Source organism: Chlorocebus sabaeus, chromosome 18, assembly GCF_047675955.1.
Source record: "Chlorocebus sabaeus isolate Y175 chromosome 18, mChlSab1.0.hap1, whole genome shotgun sequence".
NCBI lineage: Eukaryota > Metazoa > Chordata > Mammalia > Primates > Cercopithecidae > Chlorocebus > Chlorocebus sabaeus.
The window spans coordinates 21,583,717-21,604,436 of record NC_132921.1 but is presented as its reverse complement, the minus strand read 5'-3'; the positions used below and the strand labels follow the sequence as shown (position 1 = coordinate 21,604,436).

At 47.4% G+C, this 20,720-nt stretch overlaps 1 protein-coding gene across 31 annotated transcripts in view; it reads left to right on the top strand.

The window, feature by feature from the left end:
- The first annotated feature begins 701 nt into the window (after window positions 1-701).
- Window positions 702-20,720, top strand: part of ZNF532 (zinc finger protein 532) — a 125,597-nt gene continuing 105,578 nt past the window's right edge. For 8 of the 31 annotated variants that reach the window (XM_073006265.1, XM_073006273.1, XM_073006272.1 and 5 more), the window contains exons 1-3: window positions 1,533-1,788; window positions 3,344-3,425; window positions 3,510-3,619. The gene's annotated coding sequence lies outside the window, so the exon portion shown is untranslated. Of the gene's footprint in view, window positions 1,045-1,532; window positions 1,789-1,867; window positions 2,272-2,380; window positions 2,569-2,660; window positions 3,426-3,509; window positions 3,620-7,855; window positions 7,954-20,720 lie in introns of those variants that run through there. The other 23 variants (XM_037987951.2, XM_037987947.2, XM_037987945.2 and 20 more) reach the window with 16 other exon arrangements.

The following is a 20,720-nucleotide window of genomic DNA, read 5'->3' as shown; positions in this document are numbered from 1 at the left end:
CGGGTCATTTACATGAAAAGTCTTAAATAGCAAAAATGCTACTTGCAATTTACATCATACAGTGCTCCCATCACAGAGAACAATGGCTTCCTCAATGGAAGTTAACGCAGTAGAGAGGTATACTGAGATTTTTAAAACTTTTTAGCACACTTCGCAAATACTAACCAATCAATCAAATTTAAAATGAAACAGAAATGCTTCTTATGCTTGGAGTCATCACTGCTACTTGAGTGTTGTTTTGTGTTTTCAGATTCCGATCAAACAGGAGTGAACCTTTTTAAGAGGTTATGGTGACATTTTTTCAGATCCTTCCATTTTGTCCTATTTCTAGTGTCAGCACAATTAGCTTGACTTGGGGGTTTCTGTCTGGTTTTAAAAACCTTTCAATGGAGTGCATGTCTGTGAACAATAAAGGAACCAGGACACGGGGCTGGGAGAACAGCATACCTCATCTGGAATGGAAATCTATCGTCTCTCGCCCTTGCATGGGTCACGATTATACACCTCCGTGACCTTTAGCAGGCTTACATATGTATCTTTTTGTGTTCCGTAGGCTATGACCAGCTGCTGTATGTACAATATGTGCTTGTTACATTTGTACACCGTCTCCCTTCTAGAATTTAAAGACCTAGCTATTACATCTTGTTTACTCAATATCATTCCCCCATTAAGGGGGAAAAAAAAAAAAACCCTACATGAACTGAACATGCCATGTTTCAATCTGGCCCCAGTGGCTTTTTCTCTGAAAGCAAACGTGTCTTTTACACCAGGGCTTTCTCCCCACCCCAGGGGGTGTCTTCCATTCTTTTGTGGCTCAGTTGAAGGGGAAAAGGGCTCCAAACCACTAACTAACCAGAGGAGAGCCCCTTCTTCCACCTCCAGGGAGAATTTCAGATTTAATTTGTCTGAAGATAGCGTGCTCTCTTCTTACTTATTTGCCACCATTACGAGGAGAACAAAACACCACCTTGGCTTCAAGATCCTGGGTAGAGGCTCACGGTCTTTTCAACCATCTTTGGCGAGGCCTTGCTTCCTTCCACTCGAGTAAGTCGCGGCTTGGGGCCACGGAAAGGACTGGGTGAGAGCCCGCAATGTCGTTGGAAAAAAGCAGCCCTCCCTGCGCCCCCTCACCAGCCCCACCACCCCTCTCCGCTCCCGGGGCGAAGCCGCGAGCCGGCGGCCCCGTATGGGCGAGACTTGGCAGGTCCGCGGGGCGCCTTCTCGCCGCCGCCGGACTCCGGGCTCCGCAGCGGCCGGGCGTCGGCGCCCGCCGGCCGCGGGGCTTCGCGCTGCCGCCGCCCGGCTCCAGGAGCCTCCCTTCCCCCACCGGCCGCCCCCTCCCCCTCGCCCGCGCTCCCTTTTGTTCGCTCGCCGCCCGGGCCGAGCCGCCGCCGCCGCCGCCGCCGCCCGGGCCCGCACCCCCAGCCGTAGGCCCCGGCGTGGCGGGCCGGCCGCCGCCGCCGCCGCGCGGCCTAGAGCGCGGTGCCCGGGGAGGCGCGGGGCCCGGGCCGGGCGCTCGGCGAGGCCCGGCGGCGGCGGCGGCGGCCGGGGAGCCCGGGAGGCGGCGGCGGCGGCGAGGCCGCTCCACCGCACACGCACACACAGACCCCGGCAGCGGGAACGCAGATGACACGCCCGTAACATGGAAGCCGCCGCCGCCGCCGCTCCGACGACAGCAGCAGCAGCCACAGCAGCAGCCGCCGGCGGCGCCGCGCTGAACAAAGGTCATCCGAGCTGCGGCCCAGACGCCCAGGCTTGACCGCCGCGAAGGCCAACCCCGGGAAGGGGGTGGGTGTGCGCCTCTGGGGGTGCGGGGCGGCGGGGGGTGGCCGGGGCGAGCGAGGGGCGCAGGGCAGTCGGACGCAGGGGCGCGGGTGGGCGCCGGGCAGAGGCGGGGCGCGGCCCCTCGTGCCCACTCCTGCGGCGGGGTGAGCGCGTGAGGCTCAGGCCCCTGGGCCTGCCCGCAGTGGCCTGTCCCACCCTGGCCTTGGGGACAGCCGGCCTTCGCGCCCCGCCAGCTGGCTTGGGGGGCCGAGGAGGAGCCGCCCGGGCTAGGCCCCGCAGGTTCCGAGAGGGGGGCCACGTGAGCGCGGCTCTCCTACTCCCCCCGCCGGCGCCGGCCGGGCACAGATGCGTTTCCAGAGGCCTCCGTGCCCCCTCTCCCACTGGCCCTGCCTTCGCCCCCCGCCCCCTCCCCAGACAGCCCCAGTTTTCTTCCCCCGAGGTGAAGGGATTTGGACTTCTCCCCCCAGGTGCTTGAAAGAAGAGAAGGTTGGAGGAGGAGGAGGAGGAGACTGGGGGGCTGCTGGTGGTGGTGACAGGGCTGGGAGAGAGAGGAGAGGGACGGAAGGGAGGAGGGGGCTGGGTGGGGTGGGGGTGACAGCAGAGAGGAGCCTGGTCAACAAGCCAGCACCACTGTGCTAGGAGGCCAGGCCGGCTCTGCAGCCGACGCATCCCGTGTGAGCAGACACACATAGCTCGCTTTCTTGGGGGCTCTTTGTCAGCCACCAACACAGAGAGCACACACTGACACACACGTACACAAAGATCTGAGCCAGGTTGTGGGAGGTAAGTGGGGGAAGGAGAAGGAGGGGGAAACAGTGTCTGCGGTGGGCTGTGGGGTGGAGGGGAGGGGGGATGGGCCCTGAGGGGCTCTGGGGTGCTTGCGAGGTGAGCATTTCCAAGGCTGTGTGCTCGTGGGGTGGGGGGACACACGATGACCTTCCCCTCCTCAGGAAGACCTAAGAGGGAAGAGCAACCCCCAGCGAGATCCCCCCTGTGCTGATGATTTTCAGGGACTTGTTGGCAACTCAGCGAGGGTTGCCATAGCTTTTTTATGTAGGGTGACCAGAACCGGCTGAAACTGGTTTGAGGCAGATCAGCTCCTGAACACAATGCAGTCACTGAGCTACTACAGTAGGATAGCAGCTTCCTCCCTTCATGGCAGCCAAAAGCAGAGGAGCTTGCAGGAAGGTACCATCCCTACACAGTATGTGAATGCACACTTAGACACCACACAGCACTGGTACGTGACTAATGGAGCCCTAAAAGATTCTGGGTAGAGAAGATGGAAAAAAAGGTGCAGGTTTGCAGGGTCTGAGATTACTTGGGCTTTTCCTGCCTTTTTCTTTTGCTTAAGGGATGGACAAGGAGCTGAGATTTATGACCCTTATTAGAGAAAAAAAATGTGCCTTGCTAGGGTGGGGACACTTGGTTGATGCAGTCTCTCTCTCTCTTTCTTGGTGTTTTTAACAAAACAAAACCAAAGTGAACTGAGGGGTTTGTAATGGTAGTTTGTTTGTTGCTGGAGAATGCTACTTTGCATGCTTTTTTTCTCTTGCAGGGTATGTTCTGTTTTGTGCTTTTTCTTTTAGAAGCTACTAAAGGGTGTTGGGGATGCTTCTGACTATTGTGAAGGCCAAAAGGTAACAATATTGTTCTAGGAAATGAGCATAAATGCATTCCAGTGATGCTGTTAGCCATACATGCTGTCTTTTTTTTCCTTGTAGGCCTGTTGACTGGGGCTGCTTTTAACCCTTTCCTATTTGCTGAGAATGCAGCCGTGTGACAGTAACTGAACATTGGTCTAAAGTCTTTCCAAAAGGTCAAGGTTCACAAGGTGAGATATGCTGTTTTGAGCATGAATTTAAATATTTATTTGCAGATCCATTTAGACACAGACGGACCGTGGATTGCTACCCAGGAGATAAAATTGGGTTCAGAGTGGAGAAGAAATGCTCTTAATGTTATCCCAGTTTAATGGGATTAGAGTGACTTTATGATGGTATTGCGATCAAGGCGAAATCTCAATGCCTTCATTAAATCGCCTGTGTCTGGGCAATTGGGAGAGTCAGGCCTGGAAGGAAGCGAGTGTGGAGAATGGTAGGCGTCAGGGCCTTGTGGAGAATGTGCTGTTTTGCATAAGACGAAAGCAGTACACATGTGGCATTTTCCCGATGATTATAAGAAAAGGAAGGGCTTCACCAAATCGAGGCAGCCTAGCCACCTTTTTAGGATTTGAGGAGTCTGAAGGTAGATTTGCCTTTTGTTCATTCATCACCTTTCTTTTACCTTGCTCTCTTGTGTTAACCTGAAAGGTTTTTCACTCCGAGTCAAGTGGTGGAATGTCTTTTATTGATTTTGGGGGCTGTTGACGGTGAGTTCGCCATTGGATTCTTTGTGGCATATGTTTAATGTGGAATACTAATGCAATACCAGGAGGAGCCGGGTAGTCTGGCTTCATCTGTGAAAAGATGCCTGTTAACTCAAAGCTGTACTGGAATGGCTGGTAGAAAATGTCTGATGCCTTTAAAGATCGCAGTTAGGTTTGAGCAGGGATTTTAATGCACCCTCCAAAACCCAGAGGTTGGAGTGGAGAGGAGAGAAGGAAGGAGTAAGGAGACTGGCAAAGTGAAGAACAAAGGCTGAGGGGGCTTACAGGGGAACACTCAACATTTTGCCTTGGGTTCCTTGTGAAAAGAAGTGCAACTTCCCCAAACAGGAAACCAGCAGCTCCAGAATGGGATCCAGTGTGATCTCAACAACAGATAGAACTGGTCCTGCCTTTCTGTTGGTTTTTGGGAAAAGTACAGTCAAGAGGAGCCCATAGAAGACATGATTGAAAATAAAATTTTCCCCTACTTCCAAGTGGGCATTTTGTTCCTCTCCGTGTTCAGCAGAATAGGGGCTTTTCAGCAATGCCGAGGATCTTGGAATTGGTTAAGTTGTGTGCTGGCAGTTGGTGGGCAGGGTATCTGCAGTGAAGGACGTCAAGTATGCAAGGGTTTTATTGTTAAACTGTTTTTCATTTGGCTACAGAACATCCACTGTGTGATAAAACTGGCAAAAGGGAAACGAGTGCATGGTTAGCTCAGGATACTTTATGGAGTATTTAATAGAGATAAATGTAATCTCGGACGGATATACCAGTAAATAGCTTACATGATGGAACAAAATTCTTTACAAATCACTGTGCTAAAATTGGTTTTCAATTCTCCATCATTTCTGACTGCCAGAGGTTCTGTGGTTGAGTGTGGCAGGAATATGCTTGCGAAGCAGATCCGAATCCACGCTGCGTGGTGTGCTGCTCCTGCGTTTCTGATGGCAACTAAAACTCAGATGGCTAATATGATAAACCTTAATTAGCTTAATACAATAAGCTGTTGTATCATTTAGTCCTTCATTCTTGTCTTTTGAGAGTCAGTGATTTTTGTTTAACTTTGACAGCTAACCCCTCGCCACGGCTATACACTGCGAATATGTTTGAAAAAAACCTCTTCATAGAGCATTGCGTGTCATGGAATGTTCTGGTTTTCTGTCTTGGTGGTTTTTAGCTTTGTTCCTCTCCCTCCCCCTTGAAGTCTCCTGAAGATAGCATTTGTTTTTGCATTTAGACCAGTCTTTCCAGCTGCAAATGCTGCTGAGGGTTGGAGAGCTGGTTCTCTGGGGCGGGAGTCATGAGCTCATCTTGGATTGGAGCTTGTCTCAGGTGTTGATCTCATGCTGAGGTATAACAATGTAGCAGGCCCAGGCCTCCCTGGAGTGGGGAGAGTCTTCTGGGCTGGGGAATGTGGATGTGAGTGTGCAGGATGAGCTAGGGCATGTTCCTTCCTAGGAGAGCCAGGGGGGACCCGGTGCCTGCAGTTCCTGTCACTGTGGAGCCCAGAGCCCAGCCCCTGCTCAGCAGTGCCTGTAGCAGGCTCCAAGGATGACCTACGGTCCATCGCCTCCGGAGCAGGAATGTGTGGGTTTGGCTGAGGAGGGCACACTGGAAATAAAGTGTAACTGGGTGTTGAACCCTTCTTGTTTTTATCATTTGCCTATTCAGAGTCATTTTTTCCATGTTAAAGAACATTGGAGCCAGGGCGTTTGGAACTCTCAGCGCAACCTGGTTCAGGAGCACACACATTCTCTTTTTCTTCTGCTCTTTTCTCTCAGCGATTCCCTGCCCCCACCCACCTTGACTCATTTGAAGGAAGGTCTAGGAAGGAAGTTGCCAACTTGGCAGTGGAATCTTCCGATGCCTTTGACTAGGAGTTAGAATTTTAGGGTTTGTGTTGTCCCATCTCCCATTTATTTCTGATCTTGAAATGTTCTCTTGGACTTCGCTGTGCAATACAGTTGCTCTCCAGTTGGCTTTGAACAACCTTTACTGTATCTTTGGTAGAACGCCAACTGGCTGTTCACACCTGGAGCGGAGGTTGCCAGTACGAGGGAACTGACTCCTTCATTCCCCATCATCGACTCATCCCAGGACCATCGGAACAAGAACTACTGACTTGATAAACATTATGGAAACACACACCTTTGTGTTCATTTTATTTTAGGGCTGATCTTTAACCAAGTCATGGTTAAATAATTAACTTAAAAAATTTTAAAATTTGTGTACAGTAAAATTTACTCTGTGGTGTACAGTTTTGTGGGTTTTGGCATATGTATAGAGTCACTTATCCACCACCACGGGCGAAGCAGAACAGGCCGATCACACCAGAGCATTTCCTCTTGCCACCCCTCTGTAGTCAGCCTCTCCTGCCCCTGGCATCCACTGTCCCACTATAGGGACATGGCTCTCTCTTCCTAGAGCTTGGGCTTTCCCAGAATGTCAGATAGATAGCAAGATGCGTTTCAGATTCATCCATATCACTCTGTGTTTCAATACTTGGTTCTTTGTCATTGCTGAGTAGTATTCTGCTGTATGGATGTACCGCAGCGTATTCATTTGCTGGGTGAAGGACATTAGGGTTGTTTCCAGTTTTTGGTAATTGTGAGTAAAGTTGCTGTAAACATTTGTGTGAACAGGTTTTTGTGTGAACATAAGTTTTTATTTCTTTTTTTGCTAAATGCAGTCACATGTCGATTAATGCGGGGGTACATTCTGAGAAATGTATCATTAGACAGTTTTGTCATTGTGCAAACATCATAGAATGTACTTACACAAACCTAGATGGTGTAGCCTACTATAGCCTACTGTATACCTAGGCTATATGGTATAACCCATTGCTCTTACGTTATAAACCTATACAGCATGTTACTGTACTGCATACTGTAGGCAATTTTAACACAATGGTAACTATTTGTGTTTCTGACCAATCTAAACATATACAGGGTACGGGAAAAATACGGTATTATAATCTTATGGGATCGCTGTGTGTACGTGGGCCATTGTTGACCAAAACATTGGTTTGTATTGCGTGACTGTTCTTAGAATTGGGATGGCTGGGATCATATGGTACATACGTAAGAGTTAGAAGTTTCAGTGAAAAGAAATTCAACTCATTGTAACTCACAAAAAAGATCTAGTCTTGACAGCTGCAGTTAAGACTCCCGGAGAAAGAGATCATAGTGAACACTGTCTGAAGACACACGAGAGATGATCACGATAATAGAACACTCTCTAATGGAATGACATGCTTTATAACCCTGAACTAATCAGAATTAGCCAAAAGTGGAAACAAAAAACTGCAAGTGGTAAAATATTCTTTATTTACTGCAGCATTTATTTTTAATCTCTTCGGAAACATTTGGCAATCTAATTTTTACATTCAGGTTCAATAAAACACAAAACAATAATAGAATTGAAATTTTGGAAAGTGATACCACAGATCTTTGTTGAAATCTTAGTTGTGTGTAAACAACTTCTGAATTATAATTTGATTTATGGACTGCCAAAGTATTGTTGTCATTTTATTATTAATATTTGAAGTTTTTCAGCTTTTATGTGTTTTTAGGAACCGAAAATGTTTAAGCAATATTCAGTTAAAGCAGTGAAGAGGGGAGATTTTGGAAGATTTATTTGGAAGATTTGGTTTTTTTTTTTTTTTTCGTTTTTGAGATGGAATCTTGCTTTATTGCCCAGGCTGGAGTTCAGTGGCATGATCTCGGCTCACTGCAACCTCTGTCTCCCAGGTTCGAGCGATTCTCCTGCCTCAGCCTCCTGAGTAGCTGGGATTACAGGTGAGCGCCACCATGCCCGGCTAATTTTTTGTAATTTTAGTAGAGACACGGTTTCACCATGTTGGTTAGGCTGGTCTCGAACGCCTGACCTTGTGATCTGCTCGCCTCAGCCTCCCAAAGTACTGGGATTACAGGCGTGAGCCACTGTGCCCAGCCCAAGTTTTTTTTTTTTTTTTTTTTAAGGATAAAATAGCTTTCAAGAGTGGGAAGAACGGACAAAGGTAATGGTGGTACAGAGGAGGGAGGGGAGCCCAAGAAGTGCGACATGATGTTAACCTGGGGATTGCCTTGCCATTTAACAGAGCTTACTGAGTGTTTAAGCACTGAGCGTTGTGCTAAGCACAGAGAGTGCAGAGGGAAAAGGGCCCCAGGGAGAAAAATCTAGTGGAAGGAGCCCCCAGAAGCTATGATAGGAATGTGAATAGGCCATCTCATGCCAAGCGTCCACAGAGGAGCTGTGAAAGACCAGTAGGAATATGTGAGGCAGGCAGAGCCTGGGAGAGCATGTAAGTCCATGCAGCACACGTGGAAAGGCCTGGGGAGAGCTTGGTGTTTTGAGTGGGGTGTGGGCGTGCCAGGGGATGGAGCTGGAAGGCAGTTGAGGGCCACCTGATGAGGCCTTTTGGTGCAGTCCCTTGAGGGTGGACTTCTGTATAGGCAGGAGAGACAGACCTTTCGTTACAAAGGTCCTGTGGCAGCCCCATGGAGGATGGAATAGAGGCTGTACAGGCTGGAGGTAGGGAGACCAAAGGGGGAACCAGCAATCCAGGAGAGAAAGGGTGAGGGCCTTTCATTCCAGGTGTTGTTTGTGGGGATGGAGTGGTAGGTGGGGGCTGCTTCAGGGGGCCAGGTAGTCCCTGATTGGAGGAGTAAGGCTGCCTGTCAGATGGCTGTCTGGGGACTGCTTGGAGACTGGGTGTTCCTGTCTTTGAGATAGCAAATTCCGAAGGCAGAATAGATTTGGAAGAGTGGAGGTGGAGGGACTTGATACAGTGAGTTCAGTTTTGGGCTCCAGTTGCCTCCGGCTCTGTGAGCCTGGAATTTAGGAGGGTTGCTTGGGCTGGAGGTCAAGATTGGTAGTAATGAGCATACAGCAGAGAAGATAGAAGAAAGGTGTTTTTAAAAGGGGCTGGGTTTGGGTCCCCTAAGAAAATGGCTTATGTAGTAAAAACCATAAAAGAAGCGGCAAGGGTGGCTGAAGAACTTAGAACGTATGCTTTAGCAAGTTGGAGGGCAGAAGATTCCCAGGAAGGTAGAAAATGATACCAGTAGCTAAAACCTGCAGATGCTGCAGTAGGTGATGGCACTTTATGTCTGTTACCCCCCCCCCTTTTTTTTTTTATGATTTTTAAACCTTTTCTTAGAGATGGCGTCCTGCTATGTTGCCCAGATTGAACTCAAACTAGCTGGACTTGAGCTCCTGGGCTCAAGGGATCCTCCTGCCTCGGCCTCCCAAGTAGCCAAGTAGCTGGCACTTGGCACTTGGCACAGGCATGCACCACTGCACCAACTGTTATGTTACCTCATTTGATACCGAAATGATGAGAGGAGCTGTGCTTGCTTATCCCTGTGGTACCAGTGGGGAAACAGACAGAGACCCTCCCAGCTCTTAAGTGGAAGTGGAAACAGGATTTGAAACATGCTCCTTCTCACTGTGCTGTTCTGCCTTGGGGGAGCACAGTTGGTGGACTGAGGGGTGAGCATGGAAGCTATTTCAGGGTGTGGAGGCCAGGAGGTGCCCAGAGAGGGCACAGCAGGTGCTAAACGGCGAAGACAATGACGCCGTTCACGTTGGAGGTGATAGCTGATGACTGCCAGAGTGAGAATATGCAGTGGAGAAGTTTGAGATACATTCAAGGCATTTGTATTTAGCCAGATTTTCCTGATTGTAGTCAGCACAGAGAGCAGAGCATCTGTATTTGCACCAGAGACAGCTCTAGAAATAGCATGTTGAAAAGACTTATTTTATTGGGTACTGGGGTGAGGATACAGATTAGAAGGGAGAAGGGCTAGAAAGATGTATTTGTTTTATGTATTTGAAAAGGCTGAGAAAATCAAAGCAAATTGAAAGTGGTGCCGAGAAGAATCTTTTGTTCCAACAATAAATAAACACAGTTTAAAGAATTCTTTGAATCATCTTCTACGGCAGGAAGTTCTAAATTCTGGCTGTTTTATAATGAGGGAGAGCAAATTCTGTTTAAATCTGGAGACTGAAATAAGTAATTTTTAGACACAGAGCGGCTTTTTTAGCTGTCTCACATATTCCTTACGAAGGATCACTCTTTAAGGATGGTCTTCAGGGGCCCCAAATGCAGATTTTGTATTCTTCTGTTTTCAGTCAGTTATTATTACAGCTTTACATAATTAGAGCTTTTAGACATCTTGAGTGATCCGTGGAGACCTAAAGATAAAATCAGGGTGTTGTGGTTCTTGAACTGTTTTCTTACCATCAGCCTTTGCATTTTGGGACACAAACTCCTCCTTTCCCCAAGGCTGACTCCCGGGGCTAGTAATGGGTATTGATTTTATCATTTTTCTTTTGTGAAGAACAAATTCTTTCTAGGGATTTGAATAGTAAGAATTAGATCATTGAAAAACCTAATAAGGTTGGAAAATTCAAAGCCCTCTGTTGTAAAGGACCCCATAGCTGGAAGTACTTCACACATTTGTAGTTATCTCATTTTCTACAGGGAGCCCACATTGGAGGATGGGGCTATCAGGTAGCCAATAGCAAGTTTAGAACTGGAAGCCTAGTCCAAGACAGAGTTCATCATTACCTTCTCTCTGCATTCCAGAATTTATCTTTGTTTTTTTTTTTTGAGACCGAGTTTTGCTCTGTCACCCAGGCTGGAGTGCAGTGGCGTGATCTCGGTTCGCTGCAACCTCTGCCTCCCCGGTTCAAGCGATTCTCCTGCCTCAGCCTCCTGAGTAGCTGGGATTACAGGCATGTGCCACCACGCCTGGCTAATTTTGTTCATTTTTTGTAGAGACGAGATCTCTCTATGTTGCCCAGGCTGGTCTCAAACACCGGGGCTCAAGTTATCTGCCTTCCTTGACCTCCCAAAGTGCTGGAATCAGAGGCGTGAGTCACTGTGCCCAGCTATCTTTTGTTTTGATGGTATTTAATCCACCTTCTATTTATAATCTTTATGTGAACCTGAAAACACGAGTTGATTAAGCTTTACCCAGGTACTTGTTGAGAAGCTGGTCTTTAATGGTTTTGCTGATTTTTTTTTTTTTCTGAGATGAAATCTTGCTCTGTCGCCCATGCTGGAGTACAATGGCGCAATCTCAGCTCACTGCAACCTCTGCTTCCTGGGTTCAAGCAGTTCTCCTGCTTCAGCCTCCTGAAAGTAGCTGGGATTACAGGTGCCTGCCACCATGCCTGGCTAATTTTTTGTAATTTTAGTAGAGATGGGGTAACACCATGTCTCGATCTCCTGACTTCAGGTGATCCACCCACCTCAGCCTCCTAAAGTGCTGGGATGACAGGTTCGTGAGCCGCCACCTGGCTGGTTTTGCTGATTTAACCTAGCAAGAATGGGAGAGGTAATTTGAAAACTGATTTTGCTTTGTGTTCTAGTGAAATCTGGGTGATAAAGGCCGTTGAGATTTTCTTTTTTTCCTTTTTTTTTTTTTTTTTTGAGACGGAGTCTCACCCTTGTCACCCAGCCTGCAGTGCAGTGGTGTGATCTTGGCTCACTGCAACCTCCATCTCCCGGGTTCAAGCGATTCTCCTGCCTCAGCTCCTGAGTAGCTGGGATTGCAGGTGCCGGACACCACGCCCGGCTAATTTTGCATTTTTAGTAGAGATGGGGGTTTCTCCGTGTTGGCCAGGCTGGTCTCGAACTCCCCACCTCAGGTGATCCACCCGCTTTGGCCTCCCAAAGTGCTGGGATTGCAGGCATGAGCCTCTGCGCCCGGCCAGGCCGTGGAGATTTTCATTTGCCTTTGCCTAGCTCTCAATGATAAAAACCTGATTGCCTAAATGTCAATGATATAAACCTGTGTTTTGCCACTTACTAGCTGCGGGACCTTGAACAGGTTACGTAAATTCTAAACCATATGCTTCCTGAGGGTGGGTTGTTAGGAGGATTAAATGCATATAAAGTGTTTAGCAGAATATGTGTGGTAAGTCCTTCCTACAATCTTAGCTGTTGTTTTGTGGTCTTTGGTCTCTGTTTTGGGAGAGTAGCCTTAGTTTCAGCACTTTTTTTTTTCTTTCTTGGAGGGTGTTATCTCCTGTCCTGCCTTACCTCCTTGGCAAGTAAATTTGTTTTTCACCATGAAAACAGACTCTGTGTCTCCCTCCTTGTCTCTAGGTCTTCAGTTACAGCTGCCCTATATCAGGTTAAAAGTGGGTGAAGGCCGGGCGCGGTGGCTCACGCCTGTAATCCCAGCACTTTGGGAGGCCGAGGCGGGTGGATCACGAGGTCAGGAGATCGAGACCATCCTGGCGATCACGGCCAAACCCCGTGTCTACTAAAAATATAAAAAATTAGCCGGGCATGGTGGCGGCGCCTGTAGTCCCAGCTACTCGGGAGGCTGAGACAGGAGAATGGCAGGAACCCGGGAGACGCAGGTTGCAGTGAGCGGAGATCAGCCACTGCACTCCAGCCCAGGCGACAGAGCGAGACTCCGTCTCAAAAAAACAAAAAACAAAAGTGGGTGAAATGTAGGCACAAGGGTAGTGTATTTGTTCCTGCTTGGCTCTACTTTCATTTGTGGTTGGAGAATCTTGTCTGAATTTTGTATTTATTTATGTTTTATTTTATATATTTTTTTGAGACAGAGTTTCGCTCTTGTTGCCCAGGCTGGAGTGCAATGGCACAATCTTGGCTCACTGCAACCCCTGCTTTCCAGGTTCAAGCGATTCTCCTGTCTCAGCCTCCTGAGTAGCTGGGATTACAGGCGCTCACCACCATGCCCAACTGATTTTTGTGTTTTTAGTAGAGATGGGGTTTCACCATGTTGGTCAGGCTGGTCTTGAACTCCTGACCTCAGGCGATCCACCCTCCTCGACCTCCCAAAGTGCTGGGATTACAGGTGTGAGCCACCGCGCCCGGCTTGAATTTTGTATTTATAATCTAGTACTTGAACTTTTTTTTGCTCCTGGAAAAATTTTCCATTGAGTGGCTGTACTTTAGGTTCGTTGTCTGTGGGTGCAATTTGCGTTGACCAAAGTTCAAAACAAAACTTGATTGTGAAAATATGCCAGGTTAGCAAAAGCCTATATTCTGACCCTTTCCCCCGGCACTTCGCTTCCCACGTTTGTTTGACAATGCCTAAATACTTATATTCTGCACACTGGGATTTGGGGGCGATAGAAGGGTGAGTGGAGAAGGATCTATGGATAATTATATTATTTCTGGAACTACCCTGTTCAGTGGTATGGTAGCACTAGCCACATATGACTACTAAGTGCTTGAAATACGGCAAATCCTAGTTGAAATAAGCTGTAAATATAAGATACATATCAGGTTTTGAAGACATAATGGAAAAAGACAAAATATCTTGTTAGTTTTTTATATTGATTACGCGTTGAATTCATAACATTTTGGCTATTTCACCTTCTTCCCCTCTTTTTTTCTCCTTTTCAAAAAATTAAAATTTTTTTCCCTAGTGATGAGTGTCGTGCTGTGTTGCCCAGGCTGGTCTCAGACTTCTAGACTCTAGTGATCTTTCCCACTCGGCCTCCCAAAGTGTTGGGATTATGGGCATGAGCCACTGTGCCCAGTCCTTTTTTTCGTCTTTTTAAAATATGACCGCTAGAAAATGTAAAACTAGATACGTGGCTTTCACTTACACTTCCCTTGGGCAATGCTGTTCTGGAATAGTGGGTGGACGTTTAAATCAATGTAGCAATGAAATTTCTCTGGTGCCCTGCAGCATTCGCATTTGTTGATAACTTTAGTCTCTCCTTCTGTTGACAAGGATAGTGCTAGTTTGGTCCCTTTTTCTCTCTCAGGTGTTCCTAATTCACCTGTGTCCATCACGGGTCTACACAGCCACGCTGGGTTGGTGTTTGCTAAGGGAACCAGTGTTTATCACAGGTTTGCTGTGTGCTGGATGCCTTACACTTCCTATCCCCTGTAAGGTTATACTTCACATCCCTGTTGAGACTCAGAGCTTGAATGACCAGCTGAAGAATGTTCCACTAGTAGGTGATCGACCCTAGGTTTGAACCAGGGTCTGGCCAGCTTTGAAGTTCTTTTCTGTTTTCCACCACCTTGTGCATCTTTTCTGTGTAAAAGCTCCGGCTTGCTGCTGGTGTTCTGTACCTCTCAGGAGCCCTTGTTGTCTAGAGTGTACTTCCACACTTTAGTTTGCATACACATCACTTGGGGATCTTATTAAAATATAGATAATGTTTTAGTAGAGCTGGGATGAGCCCAAGACTCTGCATTTCTGAGTAGCCTGCTGGTGCTGTTGACCCTGCTGGTTCATGGCCTGTCATGCTCTGAGTAGCAAGGCTCTCCGCTCCTCCCTTGGTCTTGGACCTGCTTCCTCTCTTCTTCCAAAGTGATCGGATTCTCCAGGCTTTCCCTGACACCACAGGGACTTGCCCTCTAGCTTGGCATGTGGTGCTAGCAGTGAGCAGACATGGGGGCCAGAACTGTTTTTTTGATCACAGATGCCCAGTTCTGGCATGAATGCTGATTTCTGAGTACTCAAGATCTGACTGGATCCTGGGTTTATTCCTCTTCCTATGTTCCTGCATTACTCCACCTTTGATATTGTGATCCCTCTGACACTTGTAGTCTGATAAGATGGAAGATAATTTTAATATTATGATTACATCCAGGAGATGTGGCAGAGGTGCCTGTTATGACTTCATGAAGACTGTCAGGCCTTAGATCAGCAGACAAGTGACTTTGGGCCTAGTGCAATGGCTCACTCCTGTAATCCCAGCACTTTGGGAGGCTGAGGCTGAGGCTGAGGTGGGAAGATCGCTTGAGGCCAGGAGTTTGAGACCAGCCTGGGCAACATGGTGAGACCCGTCTCTACAAGAAATAAAATTAGCTGGCTGTGGTGGTGTGCACCTGAGTCCTAGCTACTTAGGAGACTGAGGCAAGAGGATCACTTGAACCCAGGAGTTAGAGGCTGCAGTGAGCTGGGATCACACTATTGCATTCCAGCCTAGGCGACAGAGTGAGACCTTGTCTCAAGGAAAAAAAAGCAGAAAAGAAAAGTGACTGTGCCATATTTGGTTCAGGGATTCAGTATCCAGTGAGAGATGCGGACTGAAGGCGGTTAGCCTGCCACCGTTTCTGCCCCCTTGCCTGATGAGGAATAGAGGTGACTTGGGAGTTTTCCTTAGAATGGGGGTTAGAAGAGCCGCTTCATGTAGCAGTGTTGGAAAATGGCTAGTCACATCACCTCTCCAGCATGTGATGGAGACCCACCATTGGGTCCTTGGGTGAAGCTGTCCTGGGGAAGGTTGCCTTGGGGCCTGGACCAAACAGGAGATTGAGTTGCAGGAAGGAGTTCATTGTGTTATGTGTTTAAACTCTTATGTGAGAGACTGGAAAATTTTACTTAGTGGGTTTATTTTACTTTGGGAAGGCACATTGATTAAGTCAGCTATAGCAATAAAACGATGTCTTGCATGAGTTCAGTTCCCTTCCCCATCTCTCTACAAGAAAGTCTGCCATTTCACAGACATTCTAGTTGAAATTTAGATCTTATTGGACATCTGGGCACTGAGAGTTCTGTGTTATATGAACCTGGCACACTGAATTGGATTTATTAATTGTTGGCTAAGTCTGTCAGCTCCCTGTGCTATGCAGAATCCTGTGCCTGGCATGGTGACAGTATCTGTTTTGGGCCTGTGAGTGTGGCCCTTATGGAGTCACAGATTGTCGGAAGGGGAGTGGAGTGGGGTTTGGAAGAATAGGGACAAGGCTGGGTGTGTCCTAAGGATAGTCAAGGCTGTGGGGCCAGTCCTAGAGGAAGGAAGTGTAATTATGGAAGTTCGTCACAGTAGGGGGTGAGTTCAGAATGTAGCTAGGGCAGAATGTTGCCATAGCATGCCAAGAGTCAGGGTAAGTTACGAGTCAGAGACTGGGCAGGTTGGCTGGGCACGGTGGCTCACGCCTGTAATCCCAGCACTTTGGGAGGCTGAGGTGGGCAGATCAATAGAGGTCAGGAGTTCGAGACCAGCCTGGCCAACATGGTGAAACCCAGTCTCTACTAAAACTACAAAAAATAGCTAGGTGTGGTGGTGTGCACCTGTATTCCCAGCTACTCGGGAGGCTGAGTCAGGAGAATCGCCTGAACCTGGGAGGCAGAAGTTGCAGTGAGCCGAGATTGAGCCACTGCACTCCAGCCTGGGCGACACAGCAAGACTCCATCTCAAAAAAAAAAAAAAACCCTGGGCAGGTAGACCTTCCTAGGACATCGGAAGGCCAAAGATTATGGGCACGAGTCCAGTGAAATAGGCAGGGACAGGAACACATACAGATGCAGGACAGATGGCTGTGTGCAAGTGGAGGATGGCAGGAGTTGGTAGTCCGAGAGATCTGTGATCGTGGTGCTGACAGGAGAGGCCCTCTGAAGGACCGTGGAATGAGTGAGTGAGTTGGTGAATGAATGAAGCTACCAGTTCCAGTGATCACTGGATAACTGCAGCCTGAAGCAGAACCAGCTTCACCCAGCCTTCACGTGGAGTGGTGACTGAGGGCCCTGTGGCCCAGGTGGCTGAGGTGAGGGGTGTGCATTGGGAGAGGTAGTAGCTCCTTTCCTGGCAAAATTCATACGAGAAGGCTCTGAAAGACTAGATTGTTTAGAGTTTGCATGATTTGTAGGACATGATCAAGCTCTGCAGTAAGAAAGGCAGCTCATTCTGAGGCCCAGGGTTAGCATCTGTCAGGAGGACTGGACATCAGGAACTCAAGCGTCATCTTGCACTAAGCTTACTCCGAATTCTTTTGAGGACTACATGCCCTTGGTTGTCTCTTTTGCTTCCCCCTTAGTAGAATTTCTTTCCTATACACATGGCCAAACAATGCTGTTCCACAGCCCCTGCGTCTCCATGTCCTCATTTGAAATACTAGTGGACATCACCTGTAGTCCTCTGTCCTGCTTGCAGTTCTCTAGGCCAAAAATCTCACTGGACCTGGTCTCATCAGCTGTGGAGGGAAGGGTGGTTCTTGTTCTTAAGCCTAAATAGGCAACAGTAACCTTCCGTGAAGGTGGCCAGTGGGCTTGTGAGCCATGCCCGGCGGGGCCTGCTGCAGTAGGAGCCATAGAGGCAAATCTGATACATTAGCGTCTCCTGTGTCTGGCCAAGGCATTCCTCATTTTAAAATGCGATGCTTTCTAGAGAATGTCATTGTGAGAAAAAAAATCTTTGTTCAGACATTGGCAAAACAATTAAGTAAATGAATAAAGTCAATGAGAAATGAGCTATGCATGTTTATGAGGTAAGTGTAACAAGCTGGCGGCAAAAAGGCAATGCAAGTGGTGGCTGCCTTTTTTATTTTTTTGAGATGGAGTCTCGCTCTGTTGCCCAGGCTGGAGTGCAGTGACGCAGTCTTAGCTCACTGCAACCTCTGCCTCCTGGAGTCTCCTGCCTCAGCCTCCCAAGTAGCTGAGATTACAGGCGCTTGCCACCACACCCGGCTAGTTTTTTTGTATATTTAGTAGAGACAGGGTTTCACGATGTTGGCCAGGCTGGTCTTGAACTCCTGACATTGTGATCCACCTGGCTCGGCCTCCCAAAGCGCTGGGATTACAGGTGTGAGCCACCACGCCTGGCTGTTGGCAGCTGCCTTTGTCTATAGCATGTACTCTTTTTCATATATAAAAACAACACTGTTGGCCAATGGTTCTTTTTTCAGTGGTAGGGATGGATTTTCCTTAGTTCATTCCAACTTTCATCTGTTCCCCTTACAGCATTGAGCACAGAGTTGTTACTTGACTGTACTGTTTTGGGAGTGTAGTTTGTAGCTTTGCCTTAATTCGTTATTGTGAGAAAAGAACTTACCAGTAAGTAAATTGGATTTGTGTCCTTAACTTTTAACATTGTTTTCTGACATGCTTATGTGGATTCTAGGTGCAAGGACAGGACGAATACAAAAAAGGGAAGGATTGGATCCAAACAGAGGTTCTGAAAAAGGTGTTTTGGTGGAAGTGTGAAAAAAGAGAGGGATGGAGTTGGACAAAAAGGTGATCCAGAGAGGGAATGGCGGGAACACTTAGTTAGCAGGAGAAGAAAGTGTTTGCAGAGGCCACTGAGCATAGCTGTCTGACTCGATAGACATTTGTTTGCTAAGACACGATGAAAAGCAAGAGTTGCAATGAAGATGAGCTAACGGGTGACTTGGTCACCTTGGTAAAATGCAGCTAAGGAAACTCTGTTTATTTGGAGCCATTTTTGAGACCTAAGTCGTTAGGCCTCAGAGCAATGCTGAAAAGTGGGTCATCTTATCATCCCACTTTATTCCTGAGGAACTTGAGGCTGAGAGAGGTTAATGGATATGCTAAGGCTAAGTTGGAGTTGGCATTTGTACCTGGGTCTTTCTGACCCTGAAGTCTACAACCTTTACCATTCTTTAATACAATTGCCAGAGTGGATGAGCTCTTTTGAGTGTGGAAAGTGAATCTTTTTTCTGTTTTCTGTTTACTCAGAAATCATCAAAACAGTATGTCTAGCTTGCAGTATTAGCTCCATAAATGCATAGCAAATGCTGGTTGTCTGAGTAATGTATTAGACTGAGACACTGAAGGTAGGAAATTTGGCCAAATGACTGGTGGAGTTGTGCAAATCTAAAGTTCAGGGTATTTTATGGGTACATAGATGTATATTTGAGCCCTCTCATAGGCGTGTGTGTGTGTGTGTGTGTGTGTGTGTGTGTGTGTTTGGGGCCCCTCAGAGGTATATATCTGGCAAAATGCAAGTCTGGTTTATCTGGCCAATGTTAATTTTGGAAAAGATTAATAAGCACATAGTTTAGCACTTGATGTAATACTGTGATTAGGCTTTACTACTTTTGATTTAGAGGGCTCAGAATTTAAAAAAAATTCTCCTTTTTAATCTTGAGTGTTAAGATATTACTGACTTCAGTTGGAGTTTCAAATTGAGCTATAACATCTTTGGTTACACAGTGGTCTAATTTCAGGTCACTGAGGATAGGAAAAATCTGTTCTGCATCTGTTTTCTTTTTTTTTTTTTCTTTTTTTTTTGAGACAGAGTCTCGTTCTGTCACCTGGGCTGGAGTGCAATGGCGTGATCTCGGCTCACTGCAGCCTCTGCCTCCTTCAAGTGGTTCGCTGCAGCCTCTGCCTCCTGGGTTCAAGTGATTCTCCTGCGTCAGCCTCCCGGGTAGCTGGGATCACAGGCGCCTGCCACTACGCCTGGCTAACTTTTTTGTATTTTTAGTAGAGATGACGGGGTTTCACCATGTTGTCCAGGCTGGTCTTGAACTCCTGACCTCAGTTGATCCTGCCTTGGCCTCCCAAAATGCTGGGATTACATGCGTGAGCCACTGCACTGAGCCTGTTTTACTTCTTAAAAGACCTGGCTGGGTTGTATATCTGCAAGGGGCACGTAAGTTGAGGATGCTATTTATCATATTGCATGTGGTTGTTGTAAATTTTGAGGACATCTATCTTATTATCACCTATGGAAGTCACTTCGTTAGAATTTTCTAACTTCTAAAAGGCAAAGCTCACCTCAGTTTGTCTTACTACAAAGCCTATGCTTTTAATCACCTACAGTGTCCTGTGGTTTATAGGTGTCATTTTTATAGCTAATTAGTGGCAGGCTCAAATATCTTTGAGGTTCAAAGCCATTGCTTCTAGGTCAACCAGTATTTCTCCTATTCTCAAGAGCCATGAGGTATTTCTTGCTTCGGGAGACTGATGTGGCTGTGGCTACTCAAAGTCCATAAACATACAGAGATCTTGTGCTGCTTTTATTAATTGTTCTTCCTTTACAGTATATATGTGTGCCTACTTGTGTGCATTTTACAATACAAGTAGCTTCCTTTTGGAAATACTTCTAGAACCATCAAGGTTTTTTATTTTTTATTTTTCGAGACAAGGTCTTGCTCTGTCGCCCAGGCTGGGGTGCAGTGGTGCAATCTCATTTTACTGCAACCTCTGCCTCCTGGGCTCAGGTGATCCTCCCACCTAAGTCTCCTGCGTAGCTTGGGACTATTAGGTGCACGCTGCCACGTCTGGCTGATTTTCCTGTTTTTAGTAGAGATGGAGTTTCACCATGTTGCCGAAGCTGGGAACAAAGTTTTTATAATCATTTCTATGACATGAAACTTTAGGCAGAGTCTCTTTAGAAATACTTCTTCATTCTTGCTCTCCCTCCATATTTGGAGATTTGTTAACTTGTTCTTTCCTTAAGTCATCTTGGGTTGATGCAGAGGTGTGTCTGGAGAGGAAGTACTGCCAAGAAAAGCATGGAGTTAGAGTTGTCAGGAAAATGGGCTGGAAGCACCTCCCTCACTCCCTCACGTGATTACTTTAGGATGCATGCCTGGGACTACAGGCACCCGCCACCACGCCCAGCTAATTTTTTTGTATTTTTAGTAGAGACGGGGTTTCACCGTGTTAGCCAGGATGGTCTTGATCTCCTGACCTCTTGATCCGCCCGCCTCAGCCTCCCAAAGTGCTGGGATTACAGGCCTGAGCCACTGTGCCTGGCCGAGAATATATTTTTAAGAGGCAGAGTCTTGCTCTGTTTCCTAGGCTGGAGTGCAGTGATGTGATCTCTGCTCATGGCAGCCTTGAACCTGTAGGCTCAAGCAATC